Source organism: Canis lupus, chromosome 7, assembly GCF_011100685.1.
Source record: "Canis lupus familiaris isolate Mischka breed German Shepherd chromosome 7, alternate assembly UU_Cfam_GSD_1.0, whole genome shotgun sequence".
Classification (NCBI taxonomy): domain Eukaryota; kingdom Metazoa; phylum Chordata; class Mammalia; order Carnivora; family Canidae; genus Canis; species Canis lupus.
Window position 1 is genome coordinate 10586505 of NC_049228.1, and position 25216 is coordinate 10611720.

The 25216-nt window shown below is 41.4% G+C and overlaps 2 long non-coding RNA genes across 11 annotated transcripts in view; one reads left to right on the forward strand and one right to left on the reverse strand.

Moving 5' to 3' along the window:
* Nucleotides 1–3703, reverse strand: part of LOC102155202 — an 82374-nt gene extending 78671 nt beyond the window's left edge. For 9 of the 10 annotated variants that reach the window (XR_005361932.1, XR_005361929.1, XR_005361928.1 and 6 more), the window contains exons 1-2: nt 3580–3688; nt 2534–2616 (exon numbers count right to left, since the gene is read on the reverse strand). This is a non-coding gene — a long non-coding RNA (uncharacterized LOC102155202). Of the gene's footprint in view, nt 1–2533; nt 2617–2716; nt 3027–3579 lie in introns of all 10 variants that reach the window. The other variant, XR_005361931.1, reaches the window with a different exon arrangement.
* LOC106559018 lies at nt 97–3173 on the forward strand. The gene is made up of 4 exons (XR_005361935.1): nt 97–291; nt 1449–1550; nt 2567–2646; nt 2779–3173. It is a non-coding gene; the product is annotated as an uncharacterized LOC106559018 (long non-coding RNA).
* Nucleotides 3704–25216: the final 21513 nt, after the last annotated feature.

Sequence of the window (25216 nt, forward strand, 5' to 3'; positions counted from 1 at the left end):
TATTAACCTGACTGGGCCACAGGGTGGTCAGATGTTTGGTCAAACATTATTCTGGGTGTTCCTGTATGAGATTAATTATTTACATTGGTAGATTAAGTAGCTCCTCCATAATGCTGGTGGGCCTCATCCAGTCAGTTGAAGGCCTGCAAAAACAAAAAGACTAACCCTCTCCCAGTGAGAGTGAATTCTTCCTGCCTTTGGACTTGGAGTGGAACCATTGCATTGGCTCTCCTGGGTCTCTGGCTTGCTGACTCACGCTACCGATCTTAGGACTTGCCAACCTCCATACACGTGAGTGCCAATTCTTTATAATAAATCTCTTATGCACATACATATATATATTAACTGAAATAATTTCATAAATTATTGACCACAGGGCCTGGCACATGCTCAACAAATGGTAGTTATTTTTATTATGACAGAAGGCTCTATTTTGAGGAAAAAATCCACATTAAACAGTGCTTAAAAATAGTGAGGGTGGTATGAAAGGGAGTAGGAATTGTCAAAGCTGAACCTAGCTAATACCAAGGCATCCCTTGGGTCTTCCCTTCCAGGTTTCTTCTGTTTCCATGAAGTTGCTGTCTTTCATCATAGTCATGAAACTCTTTGTGTGAGAAAATTTAGCTGAACCACTTTCTAAAATCCTAATTAAAATCTTCCAAATACATACCACTCTTCATTGACTAAACATAGTAGTTATTAAAATGTGGACCTTCCAATTTAGGATTTTGCAGAGGTATAGGTTATTACTGAAAATATCAGTAGCCTCTATAACAAACTATGTATGTTTTTTCAAAATTAAATCTCTGATAGTAACTTATTTTTTCATCAGCCTTTTGTAAAACTGAGTGTGGTATCAATGCAGCTTGGTGAGTTCTAGCGAGTAAAGTTTGATGGTAAAAATCACACCATGGTAACTTCTAAGGGAGAGAATAAATTAGATCTCTTCATCTCATATCCTTAAGTCTTCTCTCAGGGTAGGTATGAAGTACTGTGCAGAAACCAAATCTATCTCAATGTAAACATTCCATTTAGCAACCAGTCTTTAAGGCCTAGAAAAGCAGCAGCATTTCTGAAATTCCTAATTGGGGGGGGGGGGGGGGCGGGGAGGCAGGAGGAGCAAGAGGAGAGGGAGACTCTTAAGCAGGCTCGAGCCCGGGCTCAAGCCCACAACCCTGAGATAACGACCTGAGCCCCCAATCACGAGTAGGACCAAGCCACCCAGGTTTTCCTTTTTTTGTTGTTTTTTTAAAACATTTTATTTATTCATGAGAGACACAGAGAGAGGCAGAGACACAGGCAGAGGGAGAAGCAGGCTCCCTGCAGGGAGCCGGACGTGGGACTCAAACCTCGGACACCAGGATCATGCCCTGAGCCGAAAGCAGACGTTCAACTGCTGAGCCACCCAGGTGTTCCAATTTTTTTTTTTTTTTTTTTTTTTAATAAAGACTAGTTAACTTCCCTGAGACAAGGACCTAATTAATGCCAGTGTGTGGATTACAGTTATGGCCTGGAAAGCAGGACAACGTTCTACTATCTCAAACCTAAAGGTACACCATACGACTTAAGATTCCAAAATAATTTAGGGTTTGATTGTTTTATTTTCTTTGGTTCTTTTCTCATGAGTGGTGGTGGTGATGGGAGTGGGGGAAGGTGGGCTTGCAAAAGAAGGAAACTATGTCCCCTACAGCAATGAGATAGGTTTGCAGCTCAATCCCCTCAACTATAGAAAAAAAAAAAAAAAAAACCCTTTCCCTTCCCAAAATCTGCTTTGGGAAACCCCTCATTTATTCAATGGAACAAAACACTATGAAAAATATAAAGCCCTTATTATATGCTTGTGCTATTCTAGATGCCAAAGATACAAAGACGCACTAGTCCATGGTCCCAAGAGCTTAGTGTAGTGGGAGAAACAAACCTGTATGTAAGCAAACAATCAAAACACAGTGCACAATAGACGAGTGACAGATGTAGCTCGAAGAGAACAGGTACAACTTGGGGGCAGGGAGGACTTTACAGAAACGCTACCAGGCTGCCTACAGGATGCAGGTGGCCCACTGCAAGGATAAGTATTTTTATAAACAAAAAACTCAATTTCCGGACTAAAAAAACCTTAATCTCTGAACGTTAAGAACGTTTATGTTAAGGTTCTTATACATTATATACACACAGAACAATAACCTACACAAAGGGAAATTAGCTCAGTTTGAGAACGTGATTCATCATCATTGACACCTGCTCCGTTTCAGGCCCTCCCAAAATAGGCATCACATGGGGGAAAATGTGGTAGCAATGGTACAATACTAAGAACGTGCGATTTCTGTTGCTACAGAACAATATAAAATGGTATGCACAGTCTGGACCTAGATCCTAAACTCTCCGTTCCTTTTTTAAACTGTGTGGAGATGGATCCTGAATGGGGAATAAAGCCCTCAACACTTGCAGTTTCCATCTTTATACCTGAAAATCTCCAATTTGCAGGGGCCCAGGTCGTTATTTTTGGGAAAACAAAACCAAAAAATGAAAACCATACATTTGGACTTCAGGGTTTCTGTCCTTCATTCAGGTCATCTTCCGCAGAGCTACCTTTATTCCACCACTAACTTCCCGCCGCTTCTGAGAAAACACATGAAAAAAAAACTCAAGGTAACGGCCTTCGAAAATCTGGAATATAAATTTCTAACGGGCCTACGGGTAGAAAATGTTCCTTTATTACCGTTTTTTTTTTTTTTTTAAACCAGTTTATCAAATTTAATACTCTTCTGCAATACCCAACAGTCCTCCAACAAGGTCAGAAGCTTCACACGCACGTGGCCTTAGAAGCTGCCGGTGGGGACCGAGCCTGTGAAACCCGAGGACGCAAGGCAACGACAGGATGCGGGTCACGGGGTCGCCGACCCCTCTGCGGGGTCACAACCTCCGTTCACCTTAGGCCGACCCAGCTTCTTTCCAGAACTCTCCCCCACCCCAGAAGAACTTGGGGGGGGGGGAGGGAGAGTGTCGGTTTTTCGAGGGGTCTGACGCTGCTTTAAAAAAAACAAAACAAAAAAACGGAGGTCTTAATCTGTTTCCTAGGAGGTCACCTTGGAACAACCCCCGGGAGGGCTGGGGGCGGGGGCCGGCCTGGGCTCCCCATCCTTCAGGGCCCCGCACCTGGGCTGAGCCTACAGCCACCAGCGGCCCTCCCGCCTCCAAGGGCACAGGCCGGGTCACCGCCCGGAGGGGAATGGGGGGAGGGGGCGTCCCGGGAGGCCCCGCAGCCAGCCCGGAAACGCCGAGCTCCGGCCCCACGTGGCCCCCGACGGCTGAACCCCGACGGCTCGGGCCCGCGCCTAGTCCGCCTCCAGCCCACACCGCCGCACCCCATCCACCGAGAACTTTCCAGAACCCCGGAGCGTCCGGGAAGTCCCGGGTCGCCGAGCAGAAGGGAACTCTGGCTCGTTTACGGGGCGCCGCGCCGGGAGGCACCCGCGCTCCACCCTGCGGCCCGGGCCTCGTCCTCCCGGAGCCCCGCCGGCGAGGCGAGCAGGGACCGGGACAGCCGCCCCCAGCCCGCCGGGTCCCCGCGGCCGCCTTTACCTCTCCCGACCCCACACAGGCCGCCGAGCTAAACTTAGAAACCAGCGCGGCGCGCGCTCACGTGCGCTCGGCCGCGGGCGGGGGGCGCGGTCCGGATGACTCACGGCCCCGCCCCCGCTCGCCGAGGACGCGCTGACGTCAGCCGTTTCCCCGAAGGGTGACGTCAGCGCGCCTCGCGGAGGCCGCGAGGCCGCCCCGTAGAACGTTCACTGAGTTTCGATGCCTTAAAGGGACCCGACGTCGGGGGGCGGGGGGGAAAGATCGGGGGAGCTGACCCGGGTCCGCCGAACCGTGGGCTCGGAGTCCGCCTTCCGTCCTCTGTACCGCGATGTGCTGACTGTTGCGATGGTGGTGAAAGCAAAAAAAGGGAGCGACTGAGCCTCCTTGGAGGCTGCTGGAAGCCCCAGAACCTCCTCCTCCAAGGAGCCCTCCCTGATTCGCCAGAATCTGATCTTGACCCAAAAGCCAGAGTTTTTCATGGCCCTTGCCTCCCTGTCCCTTCCTTTACAATCCCCCCTCGTATGCTGGTATGTCTGCTGCTGGGAGAAGCGGGGGTTTGAATGTTTATGTAATCCATCAAGTTGGGCAGCTCGGCCCATTTATCAGGGTTTTGACTGTGCCCAAACTGTTACTCGTCGTGCATCCTGTAACGAGTTATTAGCCCTGGGTGCGGCCCTGGTGATGTGGTGTCCAAGCCCTCCTCTGATGCCCGTGTCGCCTGAGGAAGCTTCAGGACAAGAGGCCTCCCTGTCCCGCACTTGGTCATCAGCACCGTCGCAGCCTCGCGGGGAGGTTTGCTGCGCTGAGGTTTGCCGAGAGGCAGGTGTTTCCTTTACCTTCCTCACCCTTTCAGCCTCATCCCTCCCCTCTGGGGGAGGTGGAGTCGTCCCCGTTTTAATATTGATGGGGAAACATTAGTATGTTTTCCTCGGCCACGCAGCCAAAGAATTGCAAACCGTGAACCATTCCCAGGTCGGTTGGACTCCCCAGTCCACGTTGTTGGGGATATAGGTGGGCTGTGAAATATGTCTTGTTTTGTAGGTTGAGTCCCCTAGACCCAGTGCTTCTCTTATAACGCAAGCCCAGTCCTCTGAACAAGTGACCCCTGCTTGCCAGAAGATGCCCGGAAGCTGCCAGGCCCCAGGGCCTGCACACGGGCTGAGGCGAGGGAGGAGGTGCCCATCCTGCACTGCACCACCCCGAGAGCAGGTGCCTCCTGGAGGTTAGGGCCCAAGGCATCTCGCCCCCATGGCTCTGGTCCCAGCCCTGCCAGGCCCGCCCTCGACCCTGTGATCCCTCTCCTGAAACTGGAGAGGCCGTCCTGCTTAAAACGTCCCCACCTGCCCCACCCGCAGCCAGCTCTACCCAAGTGCGGAAGAAATATCTTGTTTCTCCTCCCATAACCCCTTCCCCAAAAAACAACAGAAAGGTTCCTGTGGGAACGGCATGTTTGTGCCAAAAACAAACTAGAGACAACGACGGCTTCTCAAAGTTTTGAGCAAAAATGATGGTGCCTGTGTGGGTGGGCCGCTGTCACTCCTATCTTCTGACCGTCCTTGGCTGAGTGTCAATCCCACATCCTCCGAGGACATGGGCCAGGTCTAGCAGAAGCACCCTCCTCCCTGCAGCTCACCCCTCAGAGACTTTGAAAACTTCCCTCGTACCCAGTCTCTGGCCACCGCAAAGCTGTCCTGTCCTCCCTGTGTCCCCTGCTCCTGTCCTCTGTGTCGTACTGATGGACCAATCACTCCTCTTTCCCCTGCTCCCGTCCTCTGTGTCGTACTGACGGTCCACTGCTCTTTCTATTCTCCCTTTGACCGAACACGTCCTGTGTGCTTCCACTGCAGCTTGAGGAGGAGATGGGGAAACCCACCGGCGGCCTCGGCTAGTGGGGACTGGTGATGGGTGATGGGTGATGGGGGAAGCAGCGTCTTCCTCTGTGGGGCTGGACACACAGACGTGGCAGCTTAGAGCAGTAGGCCTCCCCAGCGTAGCTAGCCCTTGTTCTGTAACTGAGGGAACAAGGATCCGGGTGGGGTGGCCTACTCGGGCTCTCACGGCCTGTTAGGTAGAGCATCCCGGCCAGCTGACCTTACCCACTGCTTTTTCCATGGATCAGACCTCTCTGACAAGTCTCTTGGGCATTGGCATTCAAGGGGGACAATGGGCATTCAATGTGCATGATAAACTGTGACATGTCACATACGCGATGAGAGGGAAAACAAATGGTGACGTGAAACAGATACAGAGGTGAAATCAGAGGGGCGAATTGAAGAAGGCAGTTTCTGAGGACCCCTGGCTGTTCCCTCCTCCCCTTTCCTTCTCTTCTCCCACCCAATCTGGAGTCGAGGTGTGGGGGCTATTCCTCCTCAGACTTAGGAACCATTTCTCAGTGGAAGACGTGGTGAATTGGATTGCCATTTTTAAACTTTTGGTAACCAGGATCTGGTGTGTCGTTTCAGGTTCTGATTTTTTATCTCTCAGCCTTTGCTTCCCATCATTTTCCTATCCCATAAGCCCCATTAAATGTCATTAAGAACCACAAATGTAACTGGCCACTAATGTGGAAGGATTGTCATCTCCAACAAACAGTCCCAGCAAAGAAAGGAGCAGGAATCCTGGGTCTGTTCCCACCCGTGCTGGTGACTCACTGGATGACACACAGCAAAGTGTTGCTTTTGTTGGGGGAGACATGTGGGACATTACACACGGCTGCTCCCCTGACAGAGCAGAGGGAGAAGCCAGAGTGGAGGGAGAAGCCGGTCAGCCTGCTCCCAGCATAGTGGAAGCTCAGAAGTCCCTGGGTAAATCCAGTTCCATGGTAACTGCTTAGCAGTGGCCCGCCGGGTCAGCCCAGAACTCTGCCCCACTTGAGCACACGCCTCTGGATGGAGCCACTAAAATGGCTTGGACTGGATTATGGCACTTACCCTTCATGACCTCATTCTCACTGGTTAGGAATGCACCCTGGTTATTCCTAACTCCACTTTAATAACTTGTTATAGATCTGCCCTCCAGGAATTTATTTGAAATTTTCTTTACTTCTCTTTCAGTCTGTACACTCTTTTCAGGCAACAAGTATATTGTGCATGCACCTAAGACCTAAAAACCAGAAAGTGCTATATGAGTTTTTTTTTTAAACCAACAATAATTTAATAATTATAATTTTATAAATAATAAATATAATTATATTATCATAAGATGATAATGATTAAATCAGATGGTCTCACAGGCCTATTTTCAGTCACTATGTTTGTCTTTATCTCCATGCACACACACCCCCACCCCATCAAATAGGATTTCTCAGTGGAATGGAGCCCTGCTGTGGGTGTAACTCTGTATGCAAACTTATGCAAATACAACGTCCTCTGTGGACTTGCCATCTAGGACCAACATTTAGTAGGTACTCAGTAAACACTTGTTGAATGGATGGAATAAAAACAAAAACAAAAACAAAAAAAACCCATGTGGTAACTGGTGACATGTTAAGAAGGATGTATTGGGGGCTAGAGCGCAAACATGAGTATACCTGGAATGGAGGGGACAGGGGATGTTCTGATTTTATGGTACATGTGCATGTGAGCACTCTCCTCAGATTGGCCCTAGAGCTTGTCCTGGAGGAATAGCTGCTTCCCAGGCTGCTGAAATGATTTCGTAGATGAGAGATGCCAAAGCATATCCAGCTCCCTGCACATCTCCCCCTGCACGGGCCGTGTGGGGGGCAAGAGTGAGGAGGTGGGGATGGGGTCCCAAAGAGGAAGACCTAGTGAACCACACTAGAATAGTTTTCAAAGCCAAGGGGATTCAGTAGGTGAATGAACAAATAAACTGTGGTACACGGAGACAACAGAGTATTATTCGGTGCTAAAAAGAATTGAGCCCTCAAGCTATGACAAGATGTGGGGGAAACCGAACCGCGTATTACTACGTGAAGCCAACCAATCAGAAAAGGCTACATACTGTATGATTTCGACTATATGATGTTCTGGAAAAGGCAGAACTATGGAGACGGTTAAAAGATCAATGATTAGCAGGGATTGGGGGGAGGGATGAATGGAACACAGAGATTTTTAGGGCAGTGAAAATAGTCTGCATGGTATTATAACGATGGATCCTTGTCATTATGCATTTATCCATACCCACAGGATGCTCAATACCAAGAGTGAACCATATTGTAAACTAGGGACTTTGCATGATGATGATGTGTCGTGGATTTGTTTATCAATGACAACAAACACACCACCCTGGCAGGGGTGGGCAAGAGGGGATGTTGATAGTGAGGGCAGGGGGTCAATGGGAAATCTCTGTAGTTTCTGCTCAACTTTTCTGTGAACCTCTAACTGCTTTATAAAATGAAGTTTTTTTTGTTTTTTTGTTTTTTTGTTTTTTGTTTTTTTTTAATCCAGACGAGGTGACCACACCTTTCTGTATGTAGAGTTCACTCCACTGTGGAGTCAGAGACTTGTACTGAAATCTTGACCCTACCACCACCAGCTCTTTAACTTTGGGAAAGTTCCCTAACCCCTCTGATCTCAGTTTGTCTAACTCCACAGGACTATCACGCCTTCCTCAGAACATCTTGAGTACTGCATTAAAAAACTTTATGTAAGGTTTCTAACCCAGTACCTTGGATAAACACGAGGGTAAATAGATACAGCACCCCCCCCCCCGCCCCGATTCCTCTATAATATCTGTGATTATTCAATGCACCAATTTCAAAGTCAGGCCAGTGGGAGAAAGCTATCTTGGATGAAAGTGACCTTCTCCTAGGAAGGGAATCTGTGTGTGGGGGTGGGCATGTGTGTGTAATCACATGCTCAGTCAGAAATGCTGGCCACAGAAGGTCAGCCATGAACTTGAGCCCTGGGAGGCAGTGTCAAGCCCCTCACTCAGCTTTCTCCCGTGAAAAGGTCAGGGTGATGGAAGGCTGTCATATTTAGATGATGGCTCGCAGGGAAGCCTCGGTGAGTTAGTCACCTATGACATGACATCATATTGCCACTCAATATAGTAACAGCTGTTGATTGCTTTGGGGGGCAGGGGCGGGGTCAGCTTTTGTCAACCAACCATACCTCCAGGATAAATTGGATGGAACCAGCCAGAAAGACATGACAAGAGGAGAAATCCTTCTCTAAATAGGGTGCTCCACAGTTTCCTTGGGATTTTCGGCACCTCATCCCAAAACGTGAGTTTTGACGTTTCTTTGTCTTTAGGGCCAAGCAGGGAAAGTGTCATAGGAGAAAGATGTGTGGTCAGGAAGCCTTCAGTGGTGGGGGGGGAATACCCACCGTGGCCAGAGTGGGCGCTGCCCTGTGGCAAGGTGGGAAAGCAAGAAGTTCTGTGCACCAGGTACAAGATGGCCATGTGGCACCGGGAGTAGCTGCCCCAGGGAGGGGGATTGAAAAGGCCTGGAGTTGGGGTGCTGCAGAGTCTCCAGATTGGATTAGGCATTTGTTCCTCTCTCAGGTTACATAACAGGGAGTACCTGTCAGCACCCCGTTGAGCAACAGTGTCCTCCTAGCCTTTGAAATGAGCCTGGATGAAGCCATGGTTTGAAGATATCACTGAATCAGTGCTGTAGTCAATCTGGGATATTGATTAGTCATATCATAATGGGAAGCTGCGGGACGTGGTTAACCCCTTCCTTACCGTGTGTCCTCCCCCTTGACGTCTCTAGCTCTTGTAGGGTCTTGTGCTTTGGCAACAGAATGCTTTGCGTCCGCTGTATAAGATGCATACGTTATCTGGGGAGAGCAGACCACACCGCCCCCGCTATGTCTAAACTGGAATAAATCCAGAATGAGGACATGAGGAGGTCAGAGAGGAAAAGCCCTTGGACCAAAGGTTAAGAGACTTTGTTTGGTAGCTGGTTCTGCCACTTTCTGAGCTGTGTGACCTTGGGCAAATCATTGCCTCTCTTTAGATTTTGGTTACTTGTGTCGTCTGCAAAAAACATGGGCTCTTGGGGTCCTGCCAACCCTAAGTGACACAGTGTCATCCTCTGAGTGTGGATTCACTGTTCTGTTGTTGGCAGAGTACAAAGGGCCTAGGGTCTGAGTATGTCTGGCTCTGCCACTCACTGTGCAATCTTGCACAAAGACACCCCTTCTCTGAACCTCACTTTTCCCACCTATAAAACATGGGTTATTACGAGACGTGGATGCAAAAATGACCCTGGAAGCCTTTTCAGGTGATGCCCTGAATTCGGAAGGGGAAGAAGGGGGCGTAAGGCCAGCTGAGAAGGGCACAGCTGGGTTACTAGCAGGCTGGACGAGGACTAGGAGCGTGAAGAGATAGGGGTTGTGGTCAGCCATAGAAACTTCCAGCCCTGTCCTTCTCAGTTCCTCTTGATTTCCTAGCAGCTGGGGTAGGGGAAACCATGGAGAGTTGTAAATGATGCTGAAGACAGTCCAAGAAAATAGCTACAAATTCTTGTCCAAGGAGCCGTGCTGTCCAAGTGGGCACAGCGCCAAAGCATAGGGTCACGGGGGGCCCAGCAAGGGCCTGGAATCCCCAAGCAAAGGAGCAGCCTCTTGTTTCCTATGGATGTGTGAGGGTAATAGCCCAGTACCTCCCGGCTCAGCATCACCTCCCACGGGTGTGAAAACACGTCCGAGAGGAGCCTGGAAATAAAAAACAAAAAACAAAAAACAAAAAACAAAAAACACACGACTGTATATGGACTAGAGTGACCTGGCTCAACTTATCTCTTCGGGAAAATCACAGATCTTCTAGAGAAACTCTCCAAATTCCTGTTTATTCTTCACGTAAACCGATTAACCTAGGGTTAGCGATTTTACTTTGAGTTTCCCTTTCACATTGCAGCAAAAATGAAATTGACCACTCCTTTGAAGCCATTTCTGGAGCCAGAAGTATAAATTGGCTTCCCTTCCATCAAAAGGGGGTTTCTCTTTTTTTGATTTTTTTTTGAAGCCCCAGGCACTGGGGTTGAGAGGCTGGCAGGAGGTGCAGCTGCCATAGGAGAAGCATGCCACCCTCCTGCTGACTCATCTGACATTAACATAATTATGTTTCAGGAGTCAAAGTGATTTTCAAACTATGAGTAATGCACGGTATTAGAGAGTATGTTTACAGGGCAGCGGGCGTTTCGGCACACTGAAAAAACCAGCTGCTGCTAACAGCTGAAATGAGCGAAGGAATAAGAAAATGCTCTTGGGAAAAACTACCTTTCTCTCTGGGTTCCTTGTTTTTGGGAAGGATTCAGATATGAAAAGCAGGTGAATTCAGAGGTCCCCTTTTAGGAGGGATCCAGCTCTAGCATCGCTGTCTGAACACCCAGACGTCTGATCATTTTTTTATGAAAAAAATAATCTTATGGTCTTAATTTTTATATACCCAACTCTAGAGAACAATAAAGACTTCAGCAAATGATTTCTTAAGGCCAATTTATTGCCAGTATTATAATTATAGTCTAAAGTTGTGTGAAGAAATGTACTGCTTCTAAGGCAGGAGCGGGAAGACAACTTATTTCCCCAATTTTAAGGATATGGAGTGAAAGCCCATGGGGGCCAAGGCTGGGGTCAGCAAATGCCCTCTATTGTCAAACTCTAAAGAGAAAATTTTGAGAGCCATTGAATACAGTTAGCCAAGTATTTTGACCTCAGGAGAGAAGAATAGGGCTCCCCTATTCAGTCCTGTTCCAGAACTGTGTCTGTTCCTTGCCTTTGAGTCTCTGATTTTTTTTTAATTTTTTATTTATTTATGATAGTCACACACACACAGAGGGGGGGGGCAGAGACACAGGCAGAGGGAGAAGCAGGCTCCATGCACCGGGGGCCCGACGTGGGATTCGATCCCGGGTCTCCAGGATCACGCCCTGGGCCAAAGGCAGGCGCCAAACCGCTGCGCCACCCAGGGATCCCTGATTTTTTTTTTTTTTGAGATTTTATTTATTTATTCATGAGAGACACAGAAAGAGGCAGAGACACAGGCAGAGGGAGAAGCAGGCTTACTGCAGGGAGCCTGATGCGGGACTCGATCCCAGGACCCCGGGATCATGCCCTGAGCCAAAAGCAGATGATCAACCACTGAGCCCCCAGGTGTCCCTGTTTCCCAGACTCTTAATGGGAATATTAAAGACACTTGTTTTACCCACCTCAGAGAAAGAGTCTTGGGCTCTGGGAAGGCAAAGATAGGGTCTCTCCATCACCATAGTCCTCCATCTAACTTGGACCATGCACATAGTAAGTACTTGTAAATACCTGCAGAATTAATGAATGAGGTAAGAGCTTTGAAGACCAGAACTCTACTCTTCTGTTTATTTAGTCTTCTTTCCTTTAGTTCTCCCTGCCCAAAGCCAGGGGTGCTCAACAGGTGGGGCCACGCTTGGAGACCCATGGCATTAACGCTAATAAGGAAAAATAACTACTCATCTCCTTAGGGACTCACTGCTAAAATCAGATGAAAGTAGAACACTCAACCCAGAAACTCTTTAGAGAAGGCTTACTTAAAAGCATGGCAGTAATTTAATTTGCTTATACTTTGGAGGTAGATCAGGAGACTGTCAGGCTTAATGTCACCTGCTGATTCTTGAACTGCAATCATCAGTACAGGTGCAATAACCATAAAGTCGACTCAGTGTCTGAGCATTGTGATGGCAGGTGAAAGATAAATATTTGAGCTGGAAAAGCCCTTAAAAACAACAGTTCCACTCTCATGCATGTTTTTAAAGGTGTAAAAGAAAAGGAGAAATTATGAAAAATTTACTGTGCCATTTTTTCCCATGAGAAAAACATCCGCTTGATTTTATATGTGAGGACAGATTTCTAAATTTTGATATGGGCTTGCAAGTGTGGCTATAGCTTTTTATGACATCTGCATCAGATGACTCTGTTCTCTTGTTCTTTCCATTCCTGCTTTGGCTTCTCTGCCTTTGTCTTCTTCTTTTTCCTCTCCCTTCTGTCCCTACATTAACTCCTTCTTTCCCTTCTTGTTCCAATTTTGCTTTCCTCCCCCAGCATTCCTTCTCATAGTGTAAACTTTCTTAAAGCTTTCCTCAAGGAGTCATTCACGTGGTGAGTGGTCAATAACATTTAAAAAAAATATATATATATATAAAGAAAAAGCCCTGAACTAATTATAAGGTCACTTATAAATGAACTGCTCATAAATAAGTTGTTTATTTTTAAGCTACCAAGCTTAATCACACACAAAAATATTCCTGTTCACTTAGGAATGTCTTTGATGAAGCAGTAAAAAAGTAATTAAATCTCGTCCCTTGAGCATACATCCTTTTGAACGTTCTACATTTGCACTGTGGAAAAAAGGGAGGACTCCCAGAGAAAGACACACACTGAGGACCCTGAGTCTGCTCCTTTTTTTTTTTTTTAATATTTTATTTATTCATGAAAGATACAGAGAGAGAAGCAGAGACACAGGCAGAGGGAGAAGCAGGCTCCTCGCAGGGAGCTTGATGCGGGACTTGATCCCAGGACCCCAGGATCATGACCTGAGCTCAACCACTGAGCTACCCAGGGGCCCCCATGAGACTGCTCTTAACTGAGAAGCCCAGGTGTGTTTTTGTAGATGACCTGGATCGACTGATCTGTCCTCTCCTCACTCATTAATATAATATTGTCAGTCTTACTTCAAGCAGTAAATATAAGCCAGTCCATTCACGGCTAATCAGCCCAAAGTGGTTGCTAAAAAGAATTGGGATCTGTGGTTTCATCTCAGACATCTGCCTGGAGAGAAAATGTGTGTGCCCCAGTGGCTGTCATACAGCAACTAGTGTTGCTACCCTAGACACCCTCTCCAGTGGGGTAAGTGCAGGCTGGGGGCATTTCTAAGGTTCTGAACCTCCACTAGTCTCTTCATATCAGGGCTGCATGTCCAGGGCAGCTCTGATTTCACAGCCCCTACTCTATCATCCCTACAGGTAAATTGATGCTTGTCAAGCCGGGAACTCCAATTTGGGTTTGAATGACACGGTCACTGTTCCCTCTAAGACACCTCAAGTAGAAAAAGCTTTTGATCCTCATTTATGTATTTTATAAATATTTATAAATAGTTTAATATTCATTTAACAGTATTATTAAGTTGGTGGCAGGTTGCGGAACATTTGAGACCCAAATGTTTAACCAATGTTCTAAAATAAATTTTGGCTTTTTAAACCCCTTATAAGAAAAAGCTAATTCTAATTTCCCCCTTTATTGTCCCTTTCTTGACTTCTTCCCCTTCTTCCTCCCTTCCTTTCCTCTAGCTTCCTTCCCTCCTTCTTTCCTTCCTTCCTTCCTTCCTTCCTTCCTTCCTTCCTTCCTTCCTTCCTTCCTTCCTTCCTTTCTTCCTTCCCTCCCTCCTTCCTTTCTTCCTTCCTTCGTTCCCCTTTCTTTGTTTTCTTATGTTTTGTTTGCTTGGTGCTTGTGGTAAATTTCTTTCTAAAAAATGTATCTAGGAGCTGAGAACAACTGATTAAGGTGCCTAGGACTGATAGAGACTTCGCATCATATGCATTTTTTTTTTTTTTACTGTTTCAATTTTTCATCATGTGCACCTATGCTTTTTCACAATTAAAAAACTAGTTAGTGAAGCAGTATTTCATACCCTTCCTTTTTTTTTTTTTTTTTTAAGATTTTATATCTCTGTTCATGAGAGGCACAAAGAGGCAGAGACATGGGCAGAGGGAGAAGCAGGTTCCTGTGGGGAGCCCCATGTAGGACTCGATCCCAGGACCCCAGGATCACAACCTGAGCCAAAGGCAGATGCTCAACCACTGAGCCACCCAGGGGCCCCCATACCTTTCCCATTTTTAAGTGTTTTATCTTCTTTCCCAATTTTAATGCCAGTCTATTTCCTCTGAGCCAGAAGTGAAAGACAGAAACAGCTTCCAAAGGGAAATGGGGAAGAAGCTAAGGAAGAGAGCTAACAGAAGCTAAATGTCTCTGTGTCCACAGCAGGGATATAGGAGAATGAGTAGCCCAAGAGGATCAAGGAAATCTGGAGTGTTTTTTCTTTTTTTTTTTTTTAACTCAAAATGTAAATATCTTCAACATCATTAAGTATTTTTCTATAATATTTTTCATAAAGATTATACAAGAGTCCTAAATTAATTTATTATATCTGTACTATAATTTATTTAATAAATAGTCTATGTTAAACATTTGAGTAATAACTGATTTGTCATTATTTTAACTAGTGCTATAATAAACATGCTTGTACTTAAACCTCTGTGCATAGCTATTCCTTTTTACTTTATGTTTTCTCAAGAAGAAATATATTTCTCAAAGGAAAATGCATCAGAGTAGACAAATCCTAGAACCTTTGGTATATATTGCTCCTGAAGTAATTTTAAGTTTCTGTAAACATAAAGAAATTTCCCCCATGTCTGTTAACAAGTTTTATTTCTTATTTATGAATTTCCTATTTAGAACTCTTGCCCACATATTGATTGGTATACTTGCAATGACTTAGAATGTTTCCACATATATAAAATATACAGACAAAGACCCCCTTGTCTAATATTTTTAAATAATAATCATCCTCTGGCTTGATATTTGTACTTTTATGTTGATTATATATTTTTTGACCTACAAAGATGCTTAGATTTAAAGTAACCAAAACTATCAATATTTTCCTTTCTGAAGAAACAGCTTTTCCATATAGAACTTTGAAAATTATTTCCCATTTTCTTCTAATTAAAAAGGTCTTAAATTTCTAAAAAATTTTAATTCCAATGAAGTTAACCTACAGCACTATGTTAGTTTCTGGTATACAGGATAGTGATCCAACAGTTCCGTACATTAATGAGAGCTCTCCTAATCCCCTTAACCTATTCCATTCATCCTGCCACCCCCCTCCCCCTCCCCTCTGGTAACCATAAAGTTTATATATTTTATATATTTAGAGTAAAATGCACAAATCTTAAGTGGATCATTCACTGAATTCCAACAAATGACAAATTCATAAGCCTCTAAAGATTTAGAAGTTCAAAGGGTATGGGCTGTGTTTTTTTTAAGCTGATGGTTGCACAGACATATATGAATATACTAGAAACCATTGGATTATACACTTTAAATGGGAGAATTGTATGGTATACGAATTATATCTAAATAAAGCTGTTAAAATATATATAGAGAGAAATTAACATCATGCGAGACACTCCATGGCATCCCTTCCCAGGAGCCCCTCACTCCCACTCTAACTCAGAGGCAGCCACAGGTTTTAATTTTTTCATTGTAGGTTATATTTGCCTGTTTTAGAATTTTATATTAAAAATTTTTACATAAATTCTATATAATTTATATAAATATAAACTTTAAATAAATAAAACAGGATGAACTCTTTTGGGTAAAGTCTCTTTCACTCAGCATGTTTTAAAAATTCATCCGTGTTGGTTTGTATCAGGAGTTTTGTTTTTGCTTTGTTTTGTTTTTTAAGATTTTATTTATTCATGAGACAGAGAGGCAGAGACATAAGCAGAGGGAGAAGCAGGCTCCTCGCAGGGAGTCTGATGCGGGACTCGAACCCCGGACCCCAGGATCACTCCCTGAGCCAAAGGCAGACGCTCAACTGCTGAGCCACCCAGGCGTCCCAGGAGTTTTGTTGTTGTTGTTGCTAAGAGTAATATTTCATTACGTATCTACGTCACACCTTGTTTATCCATTTCTCTATCGATAGACACCTGCCTGGGCTATGTCCAGTTTGGGCCATTATGAACATTCTTGTACATATCCTCTTGTGAACATATACTTTTACTTCTTTGGGTGAAATACCTTTGGATGGAATTGCTAGGTCATAGAAGAGATGTATGTTTAGATTTATAAGAAACTGTGACTTTTTCCCAAAGAGAATGTACTGTTTTAGGTCTCCAGCAACAACGCCGAGAGTTCCAGCTGCTCCTTATCTTTGCCAGCATCTGATACTGTCAGTCTTTTCAAATTTTAGCCGTTCTGTTGAGCGTACAGTGTTGGCTTATTATAGTTTTAATTTGTATCTCCTCGATGACTAAAGTTTTTGAACATTTTTTTAATGCGCTTCTAATTTTCTTTTAGTTTTATGTTAATAGTTTTGTATTTTATATCTAATTACATCTGTTTATCCATCTAAAGTTATTTACCTGGAATAAATCTCTAAATTTATTTCTTTTCTAAATAATCAATGAACCCAGCACAGTTTATTAAATAATAATTTTATTCCTACTGATTTAGCATGCTTTCTTCATCATAGATGAAGTTGTTATGTACAATGTGGTCTCAAAATATCTACTCTGTTAGATAATATAATGAAAAATTAATTTGTACATTTGTATGTTTATTCTTTTATCAATTACACACTTTTATTAATACTTCTTTTTTAAAAGGTTTCATACCTGACAGAGCCTCTTTGTTATAACTTTTCATGCTCAATATTTTCTTTGCTGTTTGTACCGAATTATTCTTTCAGTAAGTATTTGAATGTTAATGTCAAATTCTAAAGTGAATCTTATTGAGATTTTTTTATTGAAAGCATATTGAGCACGCAAATGAATTTGAAGAACCCTGCATGTGGCCAAAGAACTTATTTTTTTTATTTTCTTCTACATTTCTCAGTAACATTTTGTAGTTTTTATTATTTGAATCTTTTTTAATTATATGAATCTTTCACTTTCTTGTGAAAGCTATTCCAAGGCATTTAGTAGAGATTTTCAATGTCATCATTATTGATTTTTGCTATTATAATTTGATTTTTTTCCATTGTACTTTCTGAGTAATATTTCCATGTAGAAAGGCCTTATAGAAAATTTCTGTGTAGAAAAGCTCCTGGCTTTTGTGTCACGTTTGTATATTTAGCAGTTTTCTTGAGCTCTCAAACCACTCCTAAAGCTTTTTAAATTATTTTTTTTAGTTTGCAGAAGTATATCATCTACAAAAAATTATAAATCTGTTTTCTCCCTTGTAACACTTACGTATCTTATTTTTATATGTGTAGTCTTTAGTTTGTCAGAACTTCCAGATCAAAATTAAATAAAAATGGCAATAGCTTTACATCCCTATTTTGTTCCTGATTTTAATAATATTGCCTTAGTATTCTTAAGGATAGTGTTGACTGTTTGAAATAAATGCTATTTAGTATGTCAAGAAGTCTTAAATTTGTAATTGTTAATAAGGACTGGCTGCTAGATTTTAATGCTTTTTCTGTATCTATTGAGAATCTCATCTGGATTTTCTTTTTTGACTGGAAGATGTGATATATTATACTCTTGGATTTTTCACATAGAACATAAAACCTTTTCACTCTAGGTTAAACACTAGTGGGGTTATTATTTTGATACTCTTTATCTGGGTTTAGTTTTTCTTCTCTATGTTCATAATTTAGATAGATCTTTCTTCCTTCTTCTTTCTTTCTTCCTTCCTTTTTTTCTTTCGCTTTCTTGATTTTTGTTTTTGTTTTTGTTAAGCTGTCTTTTCCAGGTTTTGACATCAGAGTTATCTCTGTAAATTAGGTACACTTTTTCTGTTTTTCAATGTTTGTAAGTAATTATTGAAGTATAATACCTGTTCCTTAAGAGTTGAAAGATTATTCCCTTTAAAGGTTTCTAGGCCTAGTCAATTTTTTTTTTTCTGGAAAGAGTTCTCGCCTTCTTTTCTCTTCTAGTTTCTTCAGCTATGATTAATATATTTAGGTTTTATACTCCTAATTTTGATAATACATACATTTCCCAAAGAAATAAAGTTTTCAACTTTAACTTAAAATTTTACAAAATCTTGTCTTATATTTAAAATACCTCCTTAAAAAATAAAATAAAATATCTCCTTATATAATGTTGGATCCCTCTTTTTATTCTAATTTTATTACCCACAGGGTTTTTTTTTTTCCTTCTTTACTTTCTCTAAAGGTTTGTCTATTTTATTTTAAGAAGTTCTTAAATTAAGTCTATAAATTTTCCTATGTTCTATTTCATTTAATTTTGGTTTTGCCTCTATTCTTCTTTCTCTTGAATTTTATTACCATTTTTACAAATCCTTAGATTGAATACTCTCATTTTTCCTTTCCTTGAAAATAATGAAAACATAGGGATTATAATTTCACCTTTCAATATACTTTGATAACATTTCATAACTTTTGATATATTTTTATATATTCTCCTAACCACCATGTTTCCATACTTCAATTGTTTTAATTTTTGTTTCATCCTTATACTTTGTTATTTTAATATTAATTTCTAGTATTAATAGCTTGTTTTATTGCCCTGAAATCAAAGAATTAAGCTTGTATCATTTCTCCTCGTTAAAATATTTCCCCTTTTTTTGGTTATATGCATTGCAAATACTTTCTCCCATTCTGTAATTTCTTCCCATTTTGTTTACTGTGTCTTTTCTTGTGCATAAGGTTTTTTGGTCTTAACGTAATCGAATATGTCCTTCTGATTTTATTGTTTGTATGTTTGTGTCTTATAGGAGAAATCTTCCCCTACCTGATAATAGTAAAATGTATTTTCCTATGGTTTCTTCTAAGAGTTGCAAACATTTGCTTTTCACATTTAGGTCTTTAGTCTTTGTGGCTGGCGTGAATAGGACTCTAGTTTTTCTTCTTCGTTGTGTTGTGATGCCATCTTAGCCTTAAGTGTAGAGTTTCCATGTGTATATAAGTTATTTCTGGGCTTTTATTCTGATCTACTCATCTGTATATCTATTTCCTGTGCCAGTACCACCCCAGTCTTACTATTATCTCCTTCTTCAAACTTGTCTTGACTCTTCTTGTCCCTTTCACATGCATTTCAGAATTAGCTTATTAAGAATCATACACACACATATTAACTCACACATACATACATTTTGGGGATTTTCTTACATTAAAATTGCATCAAGTCTATTGACCAATATGAAGAAAATTGACATTTTTACATTATTGAGTACTCTAATCAACAAACATCATATTTCTTTCCTTGTATTTAAGTCTTTAGATTGTTCAATAATAACTTCCTAGTTTTCTCCATAAAGGTCTCACACGTCTTTTAACAAATGTATCCTAAGATGCCACATAATTTCTGCTACTAGAAGAATAGGATTTTTTTCTGTTACATTTTCTAATTAGCTGTTTTATATAGGAATGCTGTTGATTTTTGTGTGACTTTTATATCTAGCATCCTTGCTGAACACTTTTTAGCTCTAAAAGTTTCTCTGTGAATTTTGTGTAACTCTTTATGCAGACAGTCACCTTTTCTGCAAACGAGATTTTTTTCTCCAATTCCTCTCTGTCCCTCCCTGTCCCTCCCTGCCCCTCTCCTTTCTGTTGCATCAGTAAAGATGCTTATTACAATGCTGAATAAAAACTTATAACTGGTATCCTTACGTTATTTCTGACTTTATTAGAGCTGTCTCTAACACATCATGAGTTAGTGTAATATTTGCTTGTAGAATTTTGATATATGACCTTAGGTAAAGAAATTGCTTTCTATACTAGTTTGCAAAGGTTTTTTCTAGAACTATGAAAAAATACCTCATTCTATAAGATGTCTTTTCTGCATTTATCAAGATGATACTAAAAATTTTTTTTAAAGCTTTTCTCTTTTAGTCTGTTAACTTTAATAGGTTTCCTAGTCCTAAATTATGCTTTCAAATTGAGATTAAATCCTGTCTTGTCATAGTATTTTCTTTGAGATTTTGTATCTACATTAAAAGTGAGATTAAGTTATACTTTACCTATAGTTGTCTGGCTTTCGTATCTTAGAACATAAATTATGTAGTTCCTTCCCTTTCCCCTCTATTCTTTCAAACAGATTTTTAAAACATTTATGTTTTTTGAAGATCTGACAAGACTATTAGGACCTGGTGTCTTACCAGTTTAATTTCTTTAATGACTAAGGCTTTATTCTGGTTTCATCTAAATACATTATCGAAATTTTATTTTTCCTTAAAAATTATCCTTTTCTTCTAAGTTTCCATATTTATCACCATGAAGTTGTTAATAGTATTCTTTTAAGTATTTCTATATCTCCATTATATCTATTTCTAGCTCCTTTTTATCCCTATTTTCTGTTTGTGTGAGGTTTTTTTTTTTTTTCCTTTTTCTTAATCACTTTGCTCAAGGTTTATCTATTTCTGTAAGCTGTTTCAAAAACCCAACTTTTGGTTTTATTCATCTTTCCCAAATACTATGTCTTTAATTTTTTCTCTTATATCAATGATTATTTCTAGTTTAGTTTTCTCTGGTGTTCTTAGTTTCTTAAGTTGATCACTTATTTATTCATTGTCTCATTCTTGTCTGTTTTTTTTCACTTTGTTTTTATAGAATATATTTTTCAAGGTATTAAATATTCATAATTCTCTTAGCCTCAGCAAGAGCCCTAGGACTTTTTAGTTACTTGTTGAAGCTTCCTCTCTCTCTTATTTTTGTTCCAGAGTTTAGTTTCACTGTTTTAAATATTTAAAAAATAATATTTTTTACAGTTCCATAGTTAATTATGTTTACCAAAATATAATGTCTTTCAGTAGTTGTTTTAGTGACAGTCTGTGGTTGGGAAACTATCTTGGTCTTTGTATATCTGAAATGTCTGTATTTGTCCGGGTATAGAATTCTAGATTGATCATGATTCTCCCTCTGCTTGTTGAGTACATCTCCCATATTGTCTTCTGGAATCTATTGTCTGTGAGAAGGCTGCCATCACACTGCTTTTCATTCCTCTGTGGGTAATCCACCTTTTATCTCTGCTAACTTTTTAATCATCCTTATCCTTAATGTGCTGTTGTTTTGGTACCATGTGTTTAATGATGGATTTATTTGTGTTTTTATGTTTGATACTCAAATGTACTTTTGATTTGAAGTCTTTGATTCTGAAAAATTCTGAGTCATAATCTCTTTAAATATTGCTTAACTGTCATTCCCTCCTTTCTTTTCTTTCAGAACGTTCATTAGATGACAGTCAGAATTTCTCAGTCAATCCTCTATGTGCCTTAATGCTTTCTCTTCACTGCCTAGATGCCAGTTGTGCTCCCCACAGCCATTTCCCCTTCACTACTGTCTCTTCAACTTCTTTCAGTCCAGAAAAAATCCTATTCAGGATATTTTAAGTTTCAATGATTTTATTATTTATTCCTGAGATTTTTAGTTAACTCTTTTAAAGAAAATTAATCTGGTATTATTTTTACCAAGTCTGTTTTCAAATTTCTAATAATTTCTTTAAAAAGAAAGATTTTATTTATTCATGAGAGACACAGAGAGAGAGGCAGAAACATGGGCAGAGGGAGAAGCAGGCTCATGCAGGGAGCCTGACATGGGACACATGCAGGGGACTCCAGGATCACACCCTGGGCTGAAGGCAGTGCCAAACCACTGAGCCAGCCAGGTTGCCCTCTAATAATTTCTTATATCCATCTCTTTTGACACCTCAAATGTACTTATGCTAAAGTCTTTGTTAGGCTGATATATAAAATTAGTTTTCATGTGGAATGAAATCCTGTCCTCATTATTGACTCTGTTGGCTTTCTTTCTTAGTATTAGATTTCTTTTTTTTTAAATTTTTTAATTTTTATTTATTTTTTTTAAGATTTTATTTATTTATTCATGATAGTCACAGAGAGAGAGAGAGAGAGAGAGAGAGAGAGAGAGAGGCAGAGACACAGGCAGAGGGAGAAGCAGGCCCCATGCAGGGAGCCCGACGCGGGACTTGATCCCGTGTCTCCAGGATTGTGCCCCGGGCCAAAGGCAGGAGCCAAACCGCTGTGCCACCCAGGGATCCCTAGTATTCGATTTTTTCATGCATTTTAGAATTAGGGTTTGCATGCTCGTTTCATTTTTTTAGAAGATTTTATTTATTTATTCATGAGAGACACAGAGAGAGAGGCAGAGACATAGGCAGAGAGAGAAGCAGGCTCCCTGTGGGGAGCCCAATGTGGAACTCAATCCCAGGACCCGAAGATCATGACTTGAGCCAAAGGAAGACACAACCACTGAGCCACGCAGGTGTCCCTTCAGACTCAACACGATGGAAGTCATGTTGGTTTGGGTTTTGTTTTCTTTCTCTTTCTCACTCTGTGCTCACTCCTTTCTTTTCTCCCACTGTTCTTCTAAAGTTGTCCCAGCCAGCCTTCCAACTTCCAACCCCAAACCAGTGTTTCTGGTGTCATTTCAGGGTTACTGCTGCCCAGTGATGACAGGGACACAGCAGATCCAGTCATTGACTCATTCCCGAACAGCAGACTGAGTCTCCTACTCCCCTAGGCCTGCGACTTCTAGCAGCTGGAGCCCAGACAATACAACTCTGCAGAGCAGTTTCTCAGCCTCTCTTCCCAAGTTTGGGAATCTCAATTCCATGTACCTCCCTCAGCATAAAATCATAGGCTCCATAAGGAGAGGGATTCTATATATTTTGGTCATCACTGTATAACCAGTGCATAAAATAGTGCTAACACATAGTAAACTGAATGAATAGAGGATGGCTAACATGTCACAAGTGGAAGAAATACATCTTTGACGTTGAACCTACAGCTTTGTTGACTCACAGTTCCCCCCCAAGATGGTCAGCCTAATCGAGATGATAACTTGCGTCTGTAAGAGGGAAGAGATACAGGTGTAAGAGTTCAAAGGCCAAGACTTCGGAATGGTTCTGCCTCTTACCTAGCTAAGTCACCAAATCATCCTAAACCTAGAATTTCTCTTCTATGAATGAACATGCCTTGGTTAAATGGTGACTGCTCTACCAGACCGGGTTCTGTAGTGAGACTAACAGAGATCCCTGGCTGGCTGGTGATGCATATATGGCATGAATGAGAAACAAATTCATGGTTTTAAAGGCACTGAGATTTTTAGAATTGTTTGTTACAATAGCATAACTTAAGCTATCCTGATGGATACAGTTACCTGCATCCCTCCCCTCTACAGATTTTGAGTTCTGTTGGAAGGAGGATCCTCTTTTTTCACTACTCTTGCCCAATTTCCAGTTTAGTATGTACATATATATGATCATTGTTCTTTACTTTCACTAATAGGGACAAACATATTACAAGCCAGTAATTATCTTATATTTGCACTATTCCAATTTTCTGAGAGAATTATGAGATTGTCTAGAACACTTAGAACTATAGTAATACTTTAAAAAGTGTCACTACTTTTCCTGGAGATGGGAAGACAAAACTTTTGACCTGAACATAATTTAACTTTTGGATTATTACATGCCTGAGTAACAGTGATGCCAACAGAAGCCAATGCAATCTCTGATGGGGGTCATGGAGTTTTGCATTGCTGTTTTTTAACCCATGGAAGCATGCTTTATGGAATTTTAAATGCAAAAAGTATTTGTGGTTTCACAGACATTTGCTGTGCTATAAATATTACACTTTATGGTTTAATTATTATTGGTTTAAGAGAAATAAACAGCATAAACAAAATATGGCCAATGGTATAAAAAAGCACACCATATAAATTAGAAGCATAAAACAATTACTCGGTATCCTGAGGAATATTTGATACATACATGTGAAATATCTCACACATGTACACAATAAAAGCTTAGGAGTGATTTAAAATTTGACATTGCTAAATACATGGTCTCTGGATAAAAGATATAGCTACATATTCTTGGAAATGCAATTTTATTCTTGTAAAGAACATAGACATTAGAACTCAACTAATAGAATGTTAGAGTCTTCTTTTAATGGATATAAAAAAAAATCAATTTATAAAAAGCCCATTGGTCATTAGTTTCCGAGTAAAAGAGAGCTTCTAAAATATGTTAGGAGAGCCTGAAAACAATTTTTTGAGCCTAGTGAAACATCTCTCTGCCCACCACCTATGTGACTTCCAGATTTAGCAAATAAAAATATACAATGCTCAAGGAAATGGGAACTCGAGACAAAAACAAAGAATTTTTAGTATAAGTATATCCCGGATGTTGCATGGGACATACTTATACTAAAAAATTTATTCATTGTTTATCTAAAATTCAAATTTATCCAGGCATCCTGTACTTCATCTGGCAGCCTTAGATACCTCACTTCCTTAAACCCTCATTTTGCACCATCCTCTAGAAGAACCTGGTCAGCCTCTGCCTCATACTCCATAATTTCTGTATTAGTGAGCTTTCCTTAATGCATTTTCACTTACATATTGTGAGGCTTATGAAGAAACTAGGTTCACCAGCCAAGGTCCCTCAAACCCATTGCACCGTCCTAAAGCAGCATGGCCTCTAGAACTTCTGCAAGGGGAGGGTTATGTGGGCTCTCCCCATAATGCCTATTTTAGTCACAGTCAGCGCTGGAGAAAAAACACGCTGGTCATGAGATTCACCTTCTACCATGTCACAAGAGAGTCAGTAAAACCAAATGCCTGAAAGAAAGTGTAGGAGAAAAGATCTGTCTTTTGAACCGAAGACTCTGGAAGCCTTCTTCTGCAACATGCCCACATGTTTTTAGTCAAAACTTCTGACATCTTTCCTGGCACAGAGTTGAGCAACACTTTTTTAACTAAAAAAGAGACTGAGTGATCAGATATTCATTCAGGCATAGCTATGAGACTTAAGAACTTAGGAGAACCAGGAGGAAACACCAACTTTACCGAGCTCATGATACAAATAACCTTGATTTATTTACTCCTCTGCTGGAGCGTGGCTCCATTTTACAACCAGAAGACAGAAGCTCAGAGAAGTCAAGCCAGAGACACATAACTAGTGCAGAGACACATAACTAGTACAGAGCCTGGATTT